The sequence below is a fragment of the Anomaloglossus baeobatrachus genome, chromosome 3, assembly GCF_048569485.1.
Source record: "Anomaloglossus baeobatrachus isolate aAnoBae1 chromosome 3, aAnoBae1.hap1, whole genome shotgun sequence".
Lineage (NCBI taxonomy): Eukaryota > Metazoa > Chordata > Amphibia > Anura > Aromobatidae > Anomaloglossus > Anomaloglossus baeobatrachus.
In genome coordinates this window covers 483,426,876-483,446,802 of record NC_134355.1, presented here as the reverse complement: position 1 = coordinate 483,446,802, position 19,927 = coordinate 483,426,876, and the positions used below count along the sequence as shown (strand labels likewise).

At 49.8% G+C, this 19,927-nt stretch overlaps 1 protein-coding gene across 2 annotated transcripts in view; it reads left to right on the top strand.

Moving 5' to 3' along the window:
* Positions 1–1,260: 1,260 nt before the first annotated feature.
* ECT2 (epithelial cell transforming 2) overlaps positions 1,261–19,927 on the top strand; it is a 303,927-nt gene continuing 285,260 nt past the window's right edge. For both annotated transcript variants that reach the window (XM_075338550.1, XM_075338549.1), the window contains exon 1: positions 1,261–1,307. The gene's annotated coding sequence lies outside the window, so the exon portion shown is untranslated. The remainder of the gene's footprint in view (positions 1,308–19,927) is intronic.

Genomic DNA, 19,927 nt, shown 5'->3' with positions numbered 1-19,927 from the left:
GATCGCCCCGGGCGCCGCCAGCATGTGAGAGCTCTCAGCTGAGCGCCCGGCCGCCGGCATGTGAGAGCTCTCAGCTGAGCACCCGGCCGCCGGGTGATTTTCTCCGGCGCATGTCACACAGGACCGCATCCACACTACACCCGTGTGGAACGGGTGCAGGCCGTGTGACACCCGTGCTGCTGGAGAAAAAACTGACATGTCAGCGTGTAGAAAAGCGCACACAAGTACAAACGCACACGGACACACGTTCCGTGTGTGTGCCTGCTACAATAGGGTAGCATTGTTGAACGTGTCTCCGTGCCGCCGGTACGTGCAAAAAATGGCAAACACGTACCGGTGGCACGGATGTGTGTCGCAGGCCTAAAACTGTAAAGAAAAAGCTTCCGTTGTTTTGTACGATCCGTTGCATCTGTTGTGCCATTATATGCAACGCATCCGTTGCATCCGTCACACAACGCAATGGATGCCGTTCAACGCAAGTGTGAAAGTAGCCTGCCTCACTTGCTCTCAGGACTGCAGCTGTGCAGCTTCCCTCTCTGCTCATGATTAGGCATTTTCATTGTCATTTTCCATCAGAAACGGATCAAGACAATCGGACTGAACACGGACATGACACGTACGTATCTCACGCATACACAGACATTCAACACGCACGCATGGCGAGCATACGCCATCACACGGATGTCACACGTACCGGCGAAACAGACATCAAAAACAGAACACGGACACGAAAAACGGAATGTGAGACACGCACGTGTTTTTTGCGTGTGTTGCAGGCCTTATGGGGAGAGCTCAGACACCAGCCTCACACTGAAACAGCATGGGGCAAAGCTAGAAGCTTAAAAACTAACGCAATTCTCAGGGCCAGAACTACGACTCCTGGCCTCTCAGGACGCCGTGGTACCGAGGCTACAGCGAGCAACCGGCCGCATACAGGCTCAGAAGAACACTGAAACCGGTGCACCCAGACACGCTCCAATAACGGAAGTAAACAAACATTCACCAATCAGACAGCGTCTTATAACGACGTCACCAGACAGAGCCCGCCCCCCAGTGTCTACTGTTCCGAGTCCGTTATCATCCAATCGTTCAAACGTACCAGTGACCAATCAGAATCAGAATGACGTTATCCCCTGAGACCAGGAGGGAAGGTCACAACCAATCATAGCGCGCGTGGGGCCTAGCATGCTCAACTTTACCCAATGACAGACAGGCTGACAACTTGTCATCCTTCCACCAATCAGAGGAAGGCTTATGTTTTGGCTCGAGATTTGAATACGGTTGATGGCCGCTGTCGGAGCCGTGTGGTGAGTGAGGGGCACCTGCCGGCTGTGGTGCTGTCCTGCGCAGCGGCCTCCGACGGGTAACTACGTGGTCGGCTGGGGGCGGGGGTCTGTGGACCGCAGCGCTGTGTGGGAGCGGCCGGGCAGGGACTTTGCTCGCTGTGTTCTCATCACCCCTGGTAGTCACATTGCACCGTCCGCGCAGGGCGGAGGCAGGGACGGAGCCTGAGGCCGGCACACACTCTATGGACCCGGGCTACTTCAGGTCTGTATTGTCTGTCAGTGGCTGCCTGAGCGTGCCGGGCGGCAGGAGCCCAGAGTGGGGGACCCGTGTGTCTGCTGCCACTGTCCTACTCGGCAGCGCCATTGCCTGGCAGCGTTACTCGGCATATTTCTTTTAAAAAGCCATTAATTCCCGTGTGGTGCACATGTGAGGAGGGGAGAGGACCCAGCCCCTCTACAGTAGCATCGCCCCAACCCTCATCACCGCTGGCCACATTCAACTCAGAGAATGTCGCTGCCAGCTACATCAGACCCTGACCACCTGAGAAGAGACATCCCAATCTCCTCAAAAGGGTCATCCTCACCCTTCCAACCCCCCCCCCCCCGAGAAGGGACGACATCGGACACCCCAAGCCCCCCCCATCCCGTGACCTGTGAAAAGACACCCCAACCCCCACTGATTTCCCCCCTCCCCCCCCGCCGACCTGACAAGGGACACCCTGACCCCCCCCCCCCCGCTGACCTGACAAGAGGCACCCCACTGATTTCTCCCCCCCCCCCCGACCTGACAAGGGACACCCCCAACCCCCACTGATTTCCCCCCCCTGACCTGACAGGGGACATCCCAACCCCGATCCCCCTGACTTGACAAGGAACATCCCGTCTCCCCCGACCGGAAAAGGGTCATACCATCTACCCCAACCCCCCCCCCCCCCCCACCGACCGGAAAAGGGTTGTCCCAACTAGAGATGAGCGAATCTGAGCTCCTTTCGAACGAAACACCAAATGTAAAAATCAAGGTTCTGGTTCGGACGATGAATGTGTGAACATAACTCGCACGAGCAATGCTGTGCTCAGGTATACTTAGCTCTCTGTGTGAGCCGCTCGCAGTGTTTGAACGGCTCACACTGGGGGTAACCGCGTACTTGGATGTAGTATGCCACAAAAAAAGTTTCAAAAAGCCTGCCCACCCTCCCCTGGAAGTGATCTGCTTATGACTGGGTGTATGGGGGTGGAGACTCAAACTATGGGTACGCTCACACGAGCGTGAAAATCGGACGAGTGCAATGCGAGAAATTCTCGCATTGCACTCTGACCAATGTTAGGCAATGAGGTTGAGCTGTTGGTCAGCTTTTCTCGCATCCAGATTCTGGATGCGAGAAAAGCGGCAGCATGCTGCGTTTTGCTGCTACCGCCGTATCTCTCGCACCCATTCAAGTGAATGGATGCGAGAGATACATCGGACTGCACTCGGATGTTATCCCAGTGCAGTGCGATCTACGCACAGGCTGACAGTGGAGGAGATGGGAGGATTAACCCCTCCCTCTCCTCCGCCGCGCCTGCACTCAGCTTCACAGCTGTGACCCGATCGCAAGATCGGTTTAACAGTCGCATGACACCCGGCTTACGCTCGCAGCAGAGCCTGAGCCGGGGGACATTAGCATATCGCATCCCATGCTCTCGCATCACATGCCATACGCTCGTGTGAGTCCAGCCTACCAATCAGTGTTTCTGAACCTCATTGTGCAAGGTTTGGTCACATAGAGGGTCGGTTCGTTTGAGGCCAGCAAACTGAACCTCCAAAGGTTCACTCATCTCTAATCCCAACACCTGCCTCCGAGGGGGCCATCCCAACGCCCCCCCCCCTTCCCCTGCCTCCAAGGGGGGCCATCCCAACGCCCATCCCCCCCTTCCCCTGCCTCCGAGGGGGGCCATCCCAACACCCCCCTCCCTTCCCCTGCCTCCGAGGGGGGCCATCCCAACGCCCCCCCCCTTCCCCTGCCTCCGAGGGGGGCCATCCCAACGCCCCCCCTTCCCCTTGCCTCATAAGGTAAGGGCTGGTTCTAGAAATCTTTTGAGTCTGAGGCAGCAGGTGATAGTGAGGGATTGGATGTGATTTTGAAGGCTGTGGCTGAGTCAAGCATTCCACCCTGGCAGCAGCCTTGTGATACAGGGGAAGCGTGCTGTCACTTACTACGGATGGGTCTGCTCTTGAGTCCTGTATGCAGATCCAACCAAGAGCAACATCTGCACAGTTAGCCTGTCCTCTCCATGATCGAATTTTCTGTACATTTTTTTTTTTTTTTAAGTTTCAAGCCTAAAAGCTTGCATTAAAAAAAAATCCCCATCATTGCTACTCTCTCCTCCTGCCTCTCCAGCGCTGCCTCTTTTCTGCACATTGTCTTTAACGTGACTGCTGCGACTAATAAATTAGCTCGGTGGTCTTGTGCAATCTATCTGGGCATCGCCACTGGGCTTGTGGGGGGGGGGGGGGGGATTGGCTGAATTATGCCGGTTTTACCCAACATATGTTTGTCTCAGTGGTCACTTACTGGTGTGATTAGGCAAACAAAACTCAGACTGTACAGAACTATTTTAGTGAAGCCCTCCTATAAAAATTGTGTGCTCTTCAATGCTGATAGCTGGACCAGCTCTGCCTCTGCAGAATGGGAGCAAAATGGGCAGTGAAGCGGAGAGATGAACCAGCGTATTGGTACAGCCCTCCCCCCCCCCCCCCCCGACCCTGTCCAGACAGGAACATGAATGTAGGGGGCTACAGTGTGATCACAACTCCTCAGCAGAAAGAGCCGATGATGTAGACACTACTCCTTTACTAAAGCTATGTGCACACAAGGTGTGTTTTGTTTTGTTTTTTCTGCATTATTTTTTTTTTTAGCATGGTTTCTGCCTTGGTTTTATGCAAATCCATGCTAATAGAACGCTCTAGCAAAGGCTGTGAGATTCCTGAAATCTCTTGCACATGCAACACCTGCGTTTTTTTTTTCTGGCTGTTTTCTCAACCTACTTGGTTTTTGCCATGTTTTTTAAAAGATTGATCATGTTAATTCTTTTCAGCATTTTTTTGCCATAGTTTTTTTTACCCTACAAGTAGTGATGGGTAGACTCAGATACCCAGAATTGATCCCGGGTATCTGGCCGGACGCCGGTCCCCATATAAGTCTCTGGGGACTAGAATCTGGTGCTTAAAAATGGTGGTAGAAAGGATAGGGGGATTGGAGCAAGTTAGCTATACTTGCTGAGTCACCTGTGCAGCTGTTATTGCTCCTGCGGCCGCACAATCTTCTTCTGCTGCCGTTTATTAGCCTCATGCATATTCACTGCTTTCCCCGCCTACCGGAATCTGGGAGTAGTTGCACTCAGACGCGCCCCCAGCCTGTGTGACAGCGTCTGACTGCAACCAATCACAGACCCTGTCTGCAGGTCACTATCATTGTATAAAAATAAATAAAAAAAAGTGATGTAGGGTCCCCTCATTATGATACTCAACACAAAGCATCCGGCTACAGGCTGCAGCCCCCAACCGTGCACTTATCTTGGCTGTGTATCAAAATAAGAGGAACAGCATGCAGCTTTTTTTCTTTCTTAACTTAAGTAATTTTAAAAAAACAGCGTGTGTCTCTTCCCCACCCCCCCCTCCCCCCCCCTCCCCAAAATTGATACCCAGCCATTATAAAGCGAGACAGCTGAGGACTGGTATTCTCAGGATGGAGAGAACCATGCTTATTGAGCCACCAGCCTAAAAATAGCAGCCTGTAGCCACCCGGGATTGTCGCATCCACTAGATGCGACAGTCCCAGAACTTTACCCGGATCTTCCCGATAGCCCTGGGGCATTGGCAATCGGGGATAATATAAGGGGTTAATGACCTCCCCATATTACTAATCTGTAAGTGAAATAAGAATTATTCTTACCGATAATTCGCTTTCTAGGACCTTCCACGACAGCATAGGAGGTTGTCTCTCCACGCCCTAATTGGGACAGGAAGTTCAAGAGGTTTAAAAGGACCCTCCCACCTCCCATAGCCAGTGTCTTACAAAGAATCCATAGCATATGAGAAGTACTACACATTCAGGAATACATGAATACATAGGGGAGGGAATTACCTGCTGTCGTGGAAGGTCCTAGAAAGCGAATTATCGGTAAGAATAATTCTTATTTCTCTAGTCCCTTCCACGACAGCATAGGAGGAATACCAAAGAATTGATACCTAGGGGGGGACCACAGCCTGCAGGACTTTCCTGCCAAAGGCCAAATCCCTGTTGGAATCCAGATCCAGACGATAATGCTTCGTGAAGGTATGGAGCGAAGACCACGTAGCTGCCTTGCAGATCTGCTCAGGGGAGGCCCCTGCCCGTTCGGCCCAGGAGGCAGAGGTAGCCCTGGTGGAGTGCGCCGTGAATCCAGTAGGCGGAGAGAGATGCTGAGCGAGGTATGCATCTCTAATTGCTCGCACAATCCAGTTGGCGACTGTACTCTTAGCCACCTTCTTGCCCTTATTGCGGCCAAAGGGCTGGATGAACAGGTTAGAATCAAGGCGCCAAGAAGCAGTAACCTCTAGGTAGTGCAACACTATCCGACGGACATCCAAAGAATGAAACACTTCCTCACCCGAAGTCCGAGGATTCTGACAGAATGAAGGCAGGACGATGGACTGCGAACGGTGAAAATCCGAAACCACCTTGGGAAGGAAGGAAGGGTCCAGCTGAAAAACAATGCTGTCATCTCTGATGGTCAGATAAGGTTCCCTAACAGACAAAGCCTGAAGTTCGCCGACTCTGCGAGCAGATGTAATAGCCACAAGAAAAGCAGTCTTGTGAGAAAGGGAACGAATGTTACAAGAGCACAGAGGTTCAAACGGAGATTGAGACAGTCCTGTAAGGACCACATTGAGATCCCAGCGAGGCGTCAGGACCCTCCGACGTGGACAGAGTCTACCAGCGGACACAAAGAACCGACGGATCCAACGATGATCTGCCAGAGCCGTGTCAAAGACTGCACAGAGTGCTGACACCTGAACTTTCAGGGAGCTGGGCCTAAGACCTAAGTCTAAACCACTTTGGAGAAAGTCCAGAATCTGCGCAATATTAGGCCGAAAAGGGTCAGGAGGCCGAGAACCACACCAGGAGGAAAATCTCTTCCAGATTTTGTTGTATATACTATTAGTCACAGGTTTACGGTTCTTCTGCAGCGTAGCCACAACTTTGTCAGAAAGCCCTTGAGCCTTCAGTGCCCGGGCCTCAGAAGCCAGGCAGCCAAGTTGAGTTTCTGAGGAGCCGGATGGAAAATCGGACCCTGTGACAGTAAGCTGGGGTCCGAACCTAAGAGGACTGGGCCGTCGATTCCTAGCGTCATGACCAAGCTGTACCAACTCCTCCGGGGCCACAGAGGGGCTACCAGTATAGTTGGGACCCCCTCGTCTCTGATCTTCCTCAGGGCCCGTGCGAGAAGAGGAAGAGGGGGGAACGCGTAAGCGAGGCGAAAGGACCAACTGTGGCAGAAAGCGTCTACCCCTAAAGCCTCGTTCCTTGGGTTCAGGGAGAAATATGTTGCGACCTTGCGATTCTCTGCTGAGGCAAAGAGGTCCACCTCTGGTGCACCCCACCTTGCCACTAGAGAGCAGAACACTGCCTGATCCAGTCTCCATTCCCCTGGATGAACATCCCGACGACTCAGGAAATCCGCCTGAAGATTGAGGGAGCCCTTCAGATGGACCGCAGAAAGGGAGAGCAGAGATTGTTCTGCCCATTGAAAGATTCGGGAGGATACCGACTTCAGGGCGCCTGAGCGTGTACTGCCCTGATGGCGGAGATGTGCCACTGTTGTGACATTGTCTGAATATACCAGGACGTGAGAGTCCCGGACGAGGTCCTGAGCCGCAAGGAGGGCTTCCCTGACTGCCCTGAGCTCCCGGTAGTTGGAGGATTGGGAGCTGACGTAAGGACTCCAGACCCCTTGAAATGGGGAATTTGCCACCATTGCCCCCCATCCACGTAGGCTGGCATCTGTGGTCAGTGTAACCAGGGGTTTCTGAGTCCAGGCAACCCCCACCTGCAGGTTGGCGGGACTCAGCCACCAGAGAAGGGATGAGGAGACGGACTCCGAGAGGCGAAACCTTCTGTTTAGGGATGACGGGAGTCTGTCCCAGTGTGTCAGGATATGATCCTGGAGACACAGAGAATGGGCCTGAGCCCACCTGACCGAGGGGATGCAGGATGTCATGGAACCCAGGGCCGACATAGCCGCTCGAAGCGTTGGGCGAGCCTGCCTGCGGAGCTTCGAGATTTTGGATAACAGAGCTATCCTGTGGCCCTCTGGGAGAAAAGATGCCTGTCTGTCGGAGTCCAGCAGCACTCCGAGAAACTGCCGTGTGGAGGAGGGGGTTAACTGTGATTTTTTGAGATTGGGAATCCATCCCAGAGACCGAAGGATTCCCAAAGACCTCTCCACATGGCTCCGGAGGGTTGGAGCAGACGGAGCCATGAGAAGAAAGTCGTCCAGATACGGAACTAGACAGATACCCTGCAATCTTATGAAGGCGACCACCTCTGCCATGATCTTGGAAAAGATCCTTGGAGCTGAGGAGATCCCGAAGGGAAGTACATTGAATTGGAAATGAAGTACTTCTTCCCCGTGAAGCACCGCAAACCTGAGGTATTGTCTGTGTCCCGGATGGACGGGTACATGGAAGTAGGCATCTTTCAGATCGATAGAGGCCATTTGGTGGTGTAGACCTATCAGGGGAATAGCTGATCTCACCGACTCCATCTTGAACCGCCGGTACCTGACCTGACGGTTTAGACTTTTTAAATTGATAATTATACGGACGTCGCCGGATGGCTTCTTGACCAGGAAGAGACGGGAGTAGTGTCCTATCCCTTCTTCCCGACTCGGGACTGGGGAAACGACCCCCGAGTGCACTAACTCTAAAATCTTTGTGTACAACAGAGTCTGTGAACCCGGCGAAGCCAGCGCAGTGACTCGGAGACCCGGAAGAGGGGGGGAAAGGAATTCTATGAGAAGACCGTCCGAGATGATCTTCAGAACCCATTGGCAAGAGGTTATGGACTGCCACTGGGTAAGAAACGCTGAGTCTTCCCCCCCACCCGGGCCGAGTCACTGCTTGTCCTGCTGAGGACGTTGCTGATGTGGAGGGATGAGGATGTTTCTCCCTCTACCTTTGGGATAGCTCCACCTGCCTGCCTTCCCTTTCCCTCTGGGCTGGGAGGCCTGAGGCATCGAGGGACGAAAGGACCGCTTCCTGGTAGGTCTAGGATCGGGCAAGGCCTTACGATCAGTCGCCTTGTCCAGGATATCATCCAGGGCAGGTCCAAACACCAAATCCCCTTTAAAAGGAAGGGAACAAAGCCTCATTTTAGAGGTGGAGTCTCCACTCCAGGCCTTAAGCCAGAGGGCACGTCGGGCAGAGTTAGAAAGCACCGAGGTCCTGGCTGCCAGGCGGACAGATTCCACCGAGGTATCTGCCAGAAAACAGGTAGCCTTCCTAAGCAAGGGAAGGGATTCCAGTAATTCCTCCCTAGGGGTCCCTTGGGAAATATGAGCCTCCAACTGGTCCAACCACCTAATTAGGGACCTGGATACGCAGGTGGAGGCAATGTTGGCTTGAATAGAGGAAGACGATGCCTCCCAGGACCGCTTCATCAGGCCCTCTACCTTCCTATCCATTTGATCCTTCAGTTGGGAAGTATCCTCAAAGGGAAGAGCCGTTTGCTTAGCTACCCTAGCCACCTGAACGTCTACTCTTGGGATCTCCCAATGTAGTCCCGAAGGTTCCAGAGGAAACCGGCGTCTAAGGTCACTCCGTACCCGCCTCTCAGGACATTCCCATTCCTGAGAAACAATATCCAATATATTGGCATGAACTGGGAATCCCAACTGTTTGACTGACTTCAGGCCAGCAAACATTTCGTCCTGGATTGAAGGAAGAGACTGCACTTCCTCTAAACCCATAGTGCTCCGAACTGCCTCAATAAGATCCCCCAACTCTTCTGAGTGAAAAAGAAGGACTGGTCAGACCCCCCAGATGGAAATCCTTCATCAGGACCCTCAGAGGTGGAATCAGCGTCCTCCTGATCAGAAGGGGTCGACTGGAGTCTCCTCTTTTTTGGAGGAGAGGGTCCAGGAACAGGGCCAGGCACAGGGCCAGGAACAGGGCCAGGAACAGGGCCAGGCACAGGGAGAGAAGCCAGTGAGGCCCTAATCTCCTGTTTCATCATGGACCGCAACTCATCTATCAGAGATGGTTGTTCGGCCCTAATAACCTGGTCCGTACATTGCTGGCAAAGCTTTTTATCCCATACTGCAGGGAGCTTCTTTATACAGATGGGACATTTTTTAATTTTGTCCACTCTGTCAGGTCTATCAGGCTTATCGGACTTGTCAGTTTTTTCTGACTTCTCAGGCTTCTCTGATTTCTCATTTCTGTCAGTTTTCTTGGTGGTCTTGTCCTCCTAGAAAACACAGAGCAGAGAGCCATAATCACTGATGAGACCTATGTCCGAGGGACCAGTCCCCTCCATACTCACAGTAGCAGGGGGCACACTGGGTTCTGCAGAGGCAGCTGCAGCGGAAGACATGACAGGGAGCACGGTCTTACCATGATCTGATGTCTTCGTGGCAGCCCTTATGGACAAGGGCCTGCCTCCCCAGTGACGGTGCACGTTTCCCCGCCTCCCGCATCCGGTCCTGAGCAGGTCGAGTCGCAGTCGGCGTGCCTCCACGCTGCCTCCGCAAACCGGAAGCGCTCGACCGGAAGTCCGCAAGACCAGAAGTCCCGCCTCCGGGAGCACTTCCGGATCGCTCCGGCAGCGTGCATGCGGGAGGCGGCCGGCGGCTCAGGGAGGACGCCGGCCGGGGAGCTCAACAGCCTGCATCACCCCTCAGGAGGATCCGGAAGGCTGGAGCAGCGGTCCCCCACAGCGTGAGGGAACAGCAAGGGAGGAGCGGTGAAGGCCCGACCGATGCCGTCCGGCTGAAGGTAATAGGGGGGAAAAAAAAAAAAATATATACTGCAGTTCGCCGGCCACCACAGCATAGGAGAAAAAACAAAACCTCTCCATGCCCCATGGGGACAGGAAAGACACTGGCTATGGGAGGTGGGAGGGTCCTTTTAAACCTCTTGAACTTCCTGTCCCAATTAGGGCGTGGAGAGACAACCTCCTATGCTGTCGTGGAAGGGACTAGAGAAAAGAAATTAAACACAAACTCAAAAATCCTTTTATTTAAAATAAAAGAAAAAAATTCTTTCACCCTTTTTACCCCAAAAATATGCCTGAAGGTCCAACATAATCCACATGAGATCCCACAACGATCCTGGCTCTGCTACATCTGAAGTGACAGGAGTGGCCAAAGAACATGACTGCCCGCTGTAACTTCAAGCAGAGACTAAGCCTCAGTGGTGACGTCACTCAGATTAGTTGCAGTTGCAGCTGGAGGCTCCCACTGCCCTCCACCTGTGACCGTAGGTACATTAATTTCAGGTGATATAAAAAGAAAAGCATGAGAGAACTCACCGCATATGAGCCCTAACTCCATAGACATGCCGGTCCTCATATGAAACTGATGCCCCAAGCAGTATGTAATGAAAAAAATGGTTTTCCAAAGGAAGAAAAGATTTGAGGAACCGAAATAAAATCCTTGCTTCTTTATTGAATCATAGTTAAAACAATTTGGTCGGCTAGGGAGCCGTCTCTAAAACACGTCCTGGCGCAGCATGTCTTCCCCTGCAGGGTTGTGGTGTTCTCCGCAGGAGACCACAGCTGCTCGTGCCCACTATTGGGGTTCGGGACGCTGCGGATTTTCTGTTCTTTCTGCTGAGAACACTCGTGTCTCCACAGCATATATTGACATGCTGAGACTCGGGAAGCAGCGCCTCCTGTCAGTGTGCACTGTGGAGCAACAAGCGCAGTGGTCATGGGATTTCTATAAATCCCATCCACCGTGCTTGTACTGTATTATGCAGAGTTTTATATGCTGCATCCAAAACGCTTTGAACACTGATCATGGGCAGTGGGCACGCACCCGAAGTCGGCACAGCCCTTGGTGCCATCACTACATGAAGGAAGACACTTTTCTGAGTGATGTGATGAAGTGCATTTGGTGCCTGGAGGGTTAGCTTCACGCAGCAGCGCCTGCATATGCAGCTCGCTTATCCAAGACGCTGTGGAGCTTGTCCCTACTTGTAATGTTCATGTGTCACTTGTACAGTTGAATATCTAGGTGCAGGTGGGGAGTTCTGTCTATACAAATGTTAATTATCCACCATGGTTCCCGTACTGATTACCTGCTCTTTGCTTTTGTAAAGTTGCTAATTTAAAGCAATGTGATAATTGATGGCTCTGAAGGTAACTGGTGCTTCATCACTAGCCTCAGCCAAGGCATTACTGGATACATGTAGCCAGGGTGGATAAAAATCTTGATTTTTTTTTAAAAAATCAAAAAAATCAGATTTTTTTGATTTAAATCATTTGATTTAAATCAGATTTTTTAATCAAGTTGTACACAAGCAAAACTTTGTCTTTTTGCAAAGCTAATTGTTTTACACAAATAAAAATATTAAAACAGTTGATTATGAAACCTAATAATTTTTTTTTGCACTATTAAACACTCAGAATTGAACTACAGAGAGTAAGTACTTTTTAACAATAGCCTATCTCTAACGTTTGAAGTAAGCAAACATCTTCAGTGAATACATCAGTCCTTTAAGCCTACTGTTTATTTAGGACTTTTAATAGGAAAACCAGTTGTCCGGCTTTAGCAGTTCCTAAGCGGTTTCGGACTGTTGTGTGCACAAAACCAAATGAAGAAAACAATCTCTCTACTCCTGCGGATGAAGCCGATGCAGTCAGTAGCTGAGTAGCTAGATTTATTATCTTTGCTGGAAGAACAAGTGATTGCGACTTCCACCAGTCCAGTGGTTTTAGTTCATTAACGACGTTATCTGCAAACATGTATTTTTGAAATGGTGCAGATTCACACTTCAATTTCAGCACAGTTGCCACAATGTCATGGTTAGTATTGGCGAGCCACTCCATTGCAGAGTTGATTTCCGCCTCAGATAATTTTTTCCCTCTGTAGATGGGATGCAAGATATTGGCTAAATAGTGTTCTTCTTTTAATGCTTGGTCCTTGCGGTGCTGTATTGCAACCTTTACATTGTTTGAGAGGTTCAAGAGATCTAGAGGACCTTCTAAATCTTTCCAAACTTCTGTGGCATCAGCTATGGTTGCAGTATCTTTCTGCATTTTATCCAACGCAATCGATATTGGCTTTAACCTTTCCAAAAGGTCCTCTGCATTTCTCTTCACACCAAGATTTAATACTTTGCTTCGTATATTAGCATCAATTTTATCCCGATGTGTTTCGCAAATGGACAGTAATTTTGACCAGTTGTTAATAAACAGTTCCAAGCAGTCAGCCAAGGTATTCCATCTAACATCTTGTGGTAGAACCAACTTCAGTCCTCCCATTTCCTTGTAGGTTGCATGTGCAAAATGATTATTGCGGAAATATTTAACAATTTCTACAACATGTTCCTTGACACCCAAAATATGCAGGTCTTTTGCCAAAAGATGCAACAAATGGGCAGAACAATCGTATGTAATGACATTTGTGTCATCCTGTGCCAGTTCCGCTCGCATTTTTGCCACATTGCTTGCGTTATCAGTAACTAAGCTCCTTACTTTACATCCAAACTGTTCTTGGCATTGGTGAATTGAGTTCTTAGCAATTTCAAGTAAATATTCAGCAGTATGTGAATTTCCAGATGTGTCGATTGTGTCTGTAAGGTAAGTTTCACCATCTTCTGTTGTGACACAAGTGCAAATTATGGGGTCGTTGTGGATGTTGCTCCAACCATCCAAGCTCATGTTAACAACCTTGTCTTTCAAATATTTTGTACAAGCCGCTCTTTCTATGTCGTATACAGCCTGAAGATGTTTTCCTGAGATATCAAATCTACTTGGTGGTTTGTAGCCTGGTCTAATTCCTTCGATCATTTGTACAAACAATGGGTGCTCAACTAGTCGGAAAGAAGAATTGGTTGCAAATATGAATTTAGCAATTAATTCATCAAAATGTTCTTTCTGGCTCGTCGTAGTCTTTAAGATGAATTTCTACACTTTGTTGCACGCAAAGTTTTTTTTTGGGCTGCTTTGTTGAAGTTGTACCCAGATATTGATTGTCACGTGCAGCACAAGCCATATTTGACCCTGAAAGCACAGAAATTAAAAATATAAATCGACTGCGTATTTGAAGAAATATAACGAAAATATTGAAACAAACTTTTTGAACAATGTAATGGTCCTCGTCCTATAAGGGCTGTCTCAAAAGTTATGCTACTCAAGTTTTCCGGTGAGGTTGCTGTAATACTGGTAACTAATATCAGAGCCTCAGCAACTGAAAAAAAATTATGTCACAAAAGTTTTAAAAAATGTTTTTTTTTTAAAATGGTCAATTTGGCAGACTTCAAAAGTGAATTGCAGCCTACAATAAAAAAAAATAAGCGTATACACACTTTATTTTTACTTAAAGGACATGTGCACCTTTATTTTTTAAGGTGCAGCCAGTCACAGTGTGCACATGTCCTCCCCCCGCAGCTCTCTTACCTCCGATGTCAGCGCTGCGGGGATCCGTGGCTTTGTTCTGCCCGTCCGCGAGCGCGCCTCCATTCATTTCAATGGAGCGTGCGGCCCGCTGACGTCACGCCGCTGGATCACTGCGAGTAGGCCGCAACCGGAGGACAGGAGGCGGACGGTCAAAACGAAGCCACGGATCTCAGCGCTGCGGGGATCGGAGGTAAGAGCGCTGCGGGGGGGGGGGAACATGTGCACCTTAAAAAAATAAAGGTGCACATGTCCTTTAGCGTTAATTTTCTGTGAAATATTGCCTTAACATAAATTTAAATTCTATACTCCAGAACTACCAGTGCTAGAAATTTTTCTTTTCATAGACTTTAACCATCCCAGTAAAATGTCTGTTAAAAAAATAAGTTGTAAATTAATTGCCAGACTTACCACTAGTACTAGGCTCCTGGTGCATAAGAAGCTGTGGGGGTTAATTGACATTAGTTGTATCACTATCAACATCTTCATTTCCCTTCTGGTTGCAGTTTTCATAATGTGATTTCAAACGGCAAACAAGTCCTTGGATATCCTTTTGACAGTATTTGCACTTTGCTCTTGCACCTTTCTTTCCAAGATCTGCTGCTGGCATCTCAACAAAATAAACCCAAATAGGGTCTCTCTTACGACCTGCTGCCATGGCTCACACAGATCACTTATGAAGTTTGATTGTTACTACAGCCTGAGCCAAGCACTGCTGATGTTACTACAGCCTGAGCCAAGTACTGCTGACTATCCAACAAGTTTGGGCATGTCAACTGAATGCAGGGAAAAAGAAACTAAACCAAAACTGAAACCAAGCTAGAAGTGTGGAATTAAAGGGGCAGTATGAACAAAATGTGGAGGCTATTAATAGTTTATACAATTAAGACATGCTGCTTTTAAACACCTACCTATTGCCATATAGTAAAACAAAAAAGATTTTTACTTTGGGGTCCCCCCCTCACCCTGGCGTTAGATCGTTGCCCCTAGTTTCGTCCGTGTAACTATGGGCGCACATGCACACTGCTCTCACTTCTCATTTTAATCGTGATTTATATTAAAAAAAAAACCTTTTGATTTAAATCAATGATTTAAATCATGATTAAAATCATGATTTAAATCGATCCGATTTAAATAGAAAAAAATCTTTTGATTTAAATCGTGATTTAAATCATGATTTAAATCGGCGTGATTTAAATCAATCCACCCTGCATGTAGCCAGCACTGGTTTTCACTGTATCAACATCTGAAATGTAGCAGACATAGTATCAGGTGTTAGGGATAAGTTCTTTTTAAGATATCCACTTGTTCAGCTAAATTCAACCCCCGCAAACCACCTATCAAGGCATGCAGGTCTTAAGGCCGCTTTACACGCTGCAATATAGTTACCGATATCGCTAGCGTGCGTACATGCCCCATCAGTTGGGCGACACGGGCAAATCGCTGTCCGTGGCGCACAACATCGCTCAGACCAGTCACACTACTTATCTACCTAGCGACGTAGCTGTGACCGGCGAACCGCCTCCTTTCTAAGGGGTCGGTTCGTTCGGCGTCACAGCGACGTCACTGAGCGGCTGCCCAATAGAAGCGGAGGGGCGGAAATGAGCGGCCGGAACATCATACACATCATCGGACACATGAAAAAGCTCAAGGAAGTTAAAGGGAACCTGTCACCGGTTTTTCGGCCTATAAGCTGCGGCAACCACCAGTGGGCTCTTATATAGAGCATTCTAACATGCTGTATATAAGAGCCCAGGCCGCTGTGTACAATATAAAAAACACTTTATAATATTCAAACAGGTTGCTGCAGTGGATGTGGGTCAAATTGGCGTCTTCGTCCTCCGATGCCGGCGCCGCCTCTTTCGGCAATTTTTGTCGCTGCCTCTGTCGTCCTTCTGAAGCCGCGATGCATGACTCGTCCGACATCATACACACTCGCCGGCATTCAGGTCCTGAGCAGGTGCACTTTGATGTGCCCTGAGCAGGGCAGATCAAAGAATTGTAGTGCGCATGTGCGAGATTGGCGTGTGTATGCCGCGTCTACGTCATACAGACAGGCTTCAGAGGGAGGAAGAAGATGGCCGAAAGAGGCAGTACCGGAGGACAAAGACTCCCATCTGAGCCACATCCACCGCAGCGACCGGTTTAGGTGAGTATTATAAACTGTTTTGTACACAGCGGCCTGGGCTCTTATATACAGCATGTTAGAATGCTCTATATAAGAGCCCACTGGTGGTTGCCGCAGCTTATGGGCCGAAAAACCAGTGACAGGTTCCCTTTTAACTTCCTTGAGCTTTTTCATGTGTCTTCAGGCAAGCGAGAGTTGTCAACAACTGAGGGAGGCACAAGCACATAAAAACCATTGTGCAGAACGATGCACTGAGCCTTTAAAGCTGTCCATCACCTGTGAGGGGGTGCAGGAGCATCGAGCCGCTTTATCACATCAATGGTTCACCAAGCACACTAGTTAATATACAGTCATATGAAAAAGTTTTGGCACCCCTATTAATGTTTTTTCTTTATAACAATTTGGGTTTTTGCAACAGCTATTTCAGTTTCATATATCTAATTGATTATTGTACTTACAGAAAATGTGCAATCCGCATTTAAACAAAATTTGACCGGTGCAAAAAGTATGGGCACCTCAACATAAAAGTGACATTAATATTTTGTAGATCCTCCTTTTGCAAAAATAACAGCCTCTAGTCGCTTCCTGTAGCTTTTAATGAGTTCCTGGATCCTGGATGAAGGTATATTTGACCATTCCTGTATACAAAACAATTCCAGTTCAGTTAAGTTTGATGGTCGCCGAGCATAGACGACACGCTTCAAATCATCCCACAGATGTTTAATGATATTCAGGTCTGGGGACTGGGATGGCCATTCCAGAACATTGTAATTGTTCCTCTGCATGAATGCCTGAGTAGATTTGGAGCAGTGTTTTGGATCATTGTCTTGCTGAAATATCCATCCCCTGCGTAACTTCAACTTCGTCACTGATTCTTGCACATTATTGTCAAGACTCTGCTGATACTGAGTTGAATCCATGCGACCCTCAACTGTAACAAGATTCCCGGTGCCGGCATTGGCCACACAGCCCCAAAGCATGATGGAACCTCCACCAAATTTTACTGTGGGTAGCAAGTGCTTTTCTTGGAATGCCGTGGTTTTTTTGCCTCCATGCATAACGCCTTTTTGTATGACCAAACTCAATCTTTGTTTCATCAGTCCACAGGACCTTCTTCCAAAATGTAACTGGCTTTCCAAATGTGCTTTTGCATACCTCAGGTGACTGTTTGTGACGTGCTTGCAGAAACTGCTTCTTTCGCATCACTCTCCCATACAGCTTCTCCTTGTGCAAAGTGCGCTGTATTGTTGACCGATGCACATTGACACCATCTGCAGGAAGATGATGCTGCAGGTCTTTGGAGGTGGTCTGTGGATTGTCCTTGACTGTTCTCACCATTCTTCTTCTCTGCCTTTCTGATATTTTTCTTGGCCTGCCACTTCTGGGCTTAACAAGGACTGTACCTGTGTTCTTCCATTTCCTTACTATGTTCCTCACAGTGGAAACTGACAGTTTAAATCTCTGAGACAACTTTTTGTACCTTCTCCTGAACAACTATGTTGAATAATCTTTGTTTTCAGATCATTTGAGAGTTGTTTTGAGGAGCCCATGATGCCCCTCTTCATAGGAGATTCAAATAGGAGAACACTTTACAAGTGGCCACCTTAAATACCTTTTCTTTGTCGCTCCTAATTGGGAGACCCAGACAATTGGGTGTATAGCTACTGCCTCCGGAGGCCACACAAAGTACTACACTTAAAAGTGTAAGGCCCCTCCCCTTCTGGCTATACACCCCCCCCGTGGGATCACGGGCTCCTCAGTTTTATGCTTTGTGCGAAGGAGGCCAGACATCCACGCATAGCTCCACTGTTTAGTCAGCAGCAGCTGCTGACTATGTCGGATGGAAGAAAAGAGGGCCCATACGAGGGCCCCCAGCATGCTCCCTTCTCACCCCACTTTCTGTCGGCGGTGTTTGTTAAGGTTGAGGTACCCATTGCGGGTACGGAGGCTGGAGCCCACATGCTGATTCCTTCCCCATCCCCATTAGGGCTCTGGGTGAAGTGGGACTTTACCGGTCGCCGGGCACTGAGGCCGTGCTCCATCCACAGCCCCTGGAGGATCTGCTGGATACGGAGCGGAGTTTCCTCAGGGACAGGACCCTGCTCCATCAAGGTACTCCGTGTCCCCGTGCTTATCGCACGCACACTGCAGCATTGCTGGGTGTGTTAGTGCGCCGGGGTAAACAGCGCTGCTGCGCTTGTGCCGTTACTCACTACAGCTCTGCTGAGTGAGGTGACTTAGTACGATCGGCCGATCCGGCCGCGGGGGTCAGTTTTTACTGCGTCGCGGCTGGGATTTGTGGTGCGCCGGGGATTTCCGCGCTGGCCGTGCATATATGACGGCCGCGCTAGATTACTACAGTCCCCGGCTTTTGCGGCCTAGTTCGTATCGTTCCCGCCCCCAGACCTGCCAGTCAGGAGGAGGGCGGGACGCTGTACAGACCAGCAGCGCTAAGAGCTGGAGTCTGTTTTACATACTCCAGCCCTCACACTAGGCACAGTGGGACGCAGTTTCCCGCACTTTTGTTTGTGACGCCCACGGTCCGCCCCTCTTCACAGGACGCCGGCAGCCATTCCTGCCTGCACGCTGAGCTGCAGAGGGGAGACGGGGAGACTCGGACAAGGGATTCTACGACCTCACACCCGCTTTTCAGCGGGCGGTAAGCAGCCCTCAAGGGCTCTCCCCCACTTGTGCCATAGTGTACTTTGTATTTTGTGCTGGCAATACTTTGCACTGTACAGTCGCTGGTGATTTTCTGCTATATACCCTCCTTAGATTTCTCAAGGAGACAACAGCATGTCGTCCGCAAAAAGCAAAAGTGCCAAGGCACGGACTTTATATGCTGCTTGTACCGCATGTGGGGCTACTCTACCGGCAGGTTCCACTGACCCCCATTGTGTGCAGTGCTCGGCCCCTGTGGCAATTGCTCAGCCGGGGCCGCTGCTAGAGGTGACCCAGGGAGAACCACCTGTGAATGCTGTCCAGGTGACAGGGACGGAGTTTGCAGCTTTTGCTGACAGATTGTCTATGACTATGTCTAAAATTCTTGAAACATTGCAGTCTAGACCAGTAACTCAGACCATGGGCACTGTTGATTCATTGCCACCTTGTCCCCCTCAGCTGGACCACTTCCTAGCTCCGGGGGTGTCACATGCACCCCAGGGTGACGGCTCTGACTCGGACGACAGTCCCAGACAACCTAAGCGGGCTCGCTATGAGCGACCCTCAACTTCATCACACTGGTCAGGGTCCCAGCGGGACGACTCTCTGTGTGATGAGGCGGATGTAACTGATCAGGAGTCTGATGCTGGGGCCGCTCTCAAATGTTAGATATTTCTCCACCAGCTCCTCTTGCGGAGGAGGCAGCTTCACAGCAGGAGAAATTCCATTTCAGGTATCCCAAGCGTAAATTAAGCACGTTTCTGGATCACTCTGATTTTAGAGACGCAATCCAGAAACACCACGCTTATCCAGATAAGCGTTTTTCCAAACGGCTTAAAGATACACGCTATCCTTTTCCCCCTGACGTGGTCAAGGGCTGGACACAGTGTCCCAAGGTGGACCCTCCAATCTCCAGGCTTGCAGCCAGATCTCTAGTTGCAGTGGAAGATGGGGCGGCACTTAAAGATGCCACTGACAGACAGATGGAGCTCTGGTTAAAATCCATCTATGAAGCGATTGGAGCGTCGTTGGCGCCAGCATTCGCAGCCGTATGGGCACTCCAAGCTATTTCAGCTGGCCTTACACAGGTCGACACGGTCACACGTACATCTGCTCCGCAGGTGGCACCCTTGACCTCTCAAATGTCTGCATTCGCGTCTTACGCGATTAATGCTGTCCTAGACTCTACGAGCCGTACGGCGGTGGCGTCA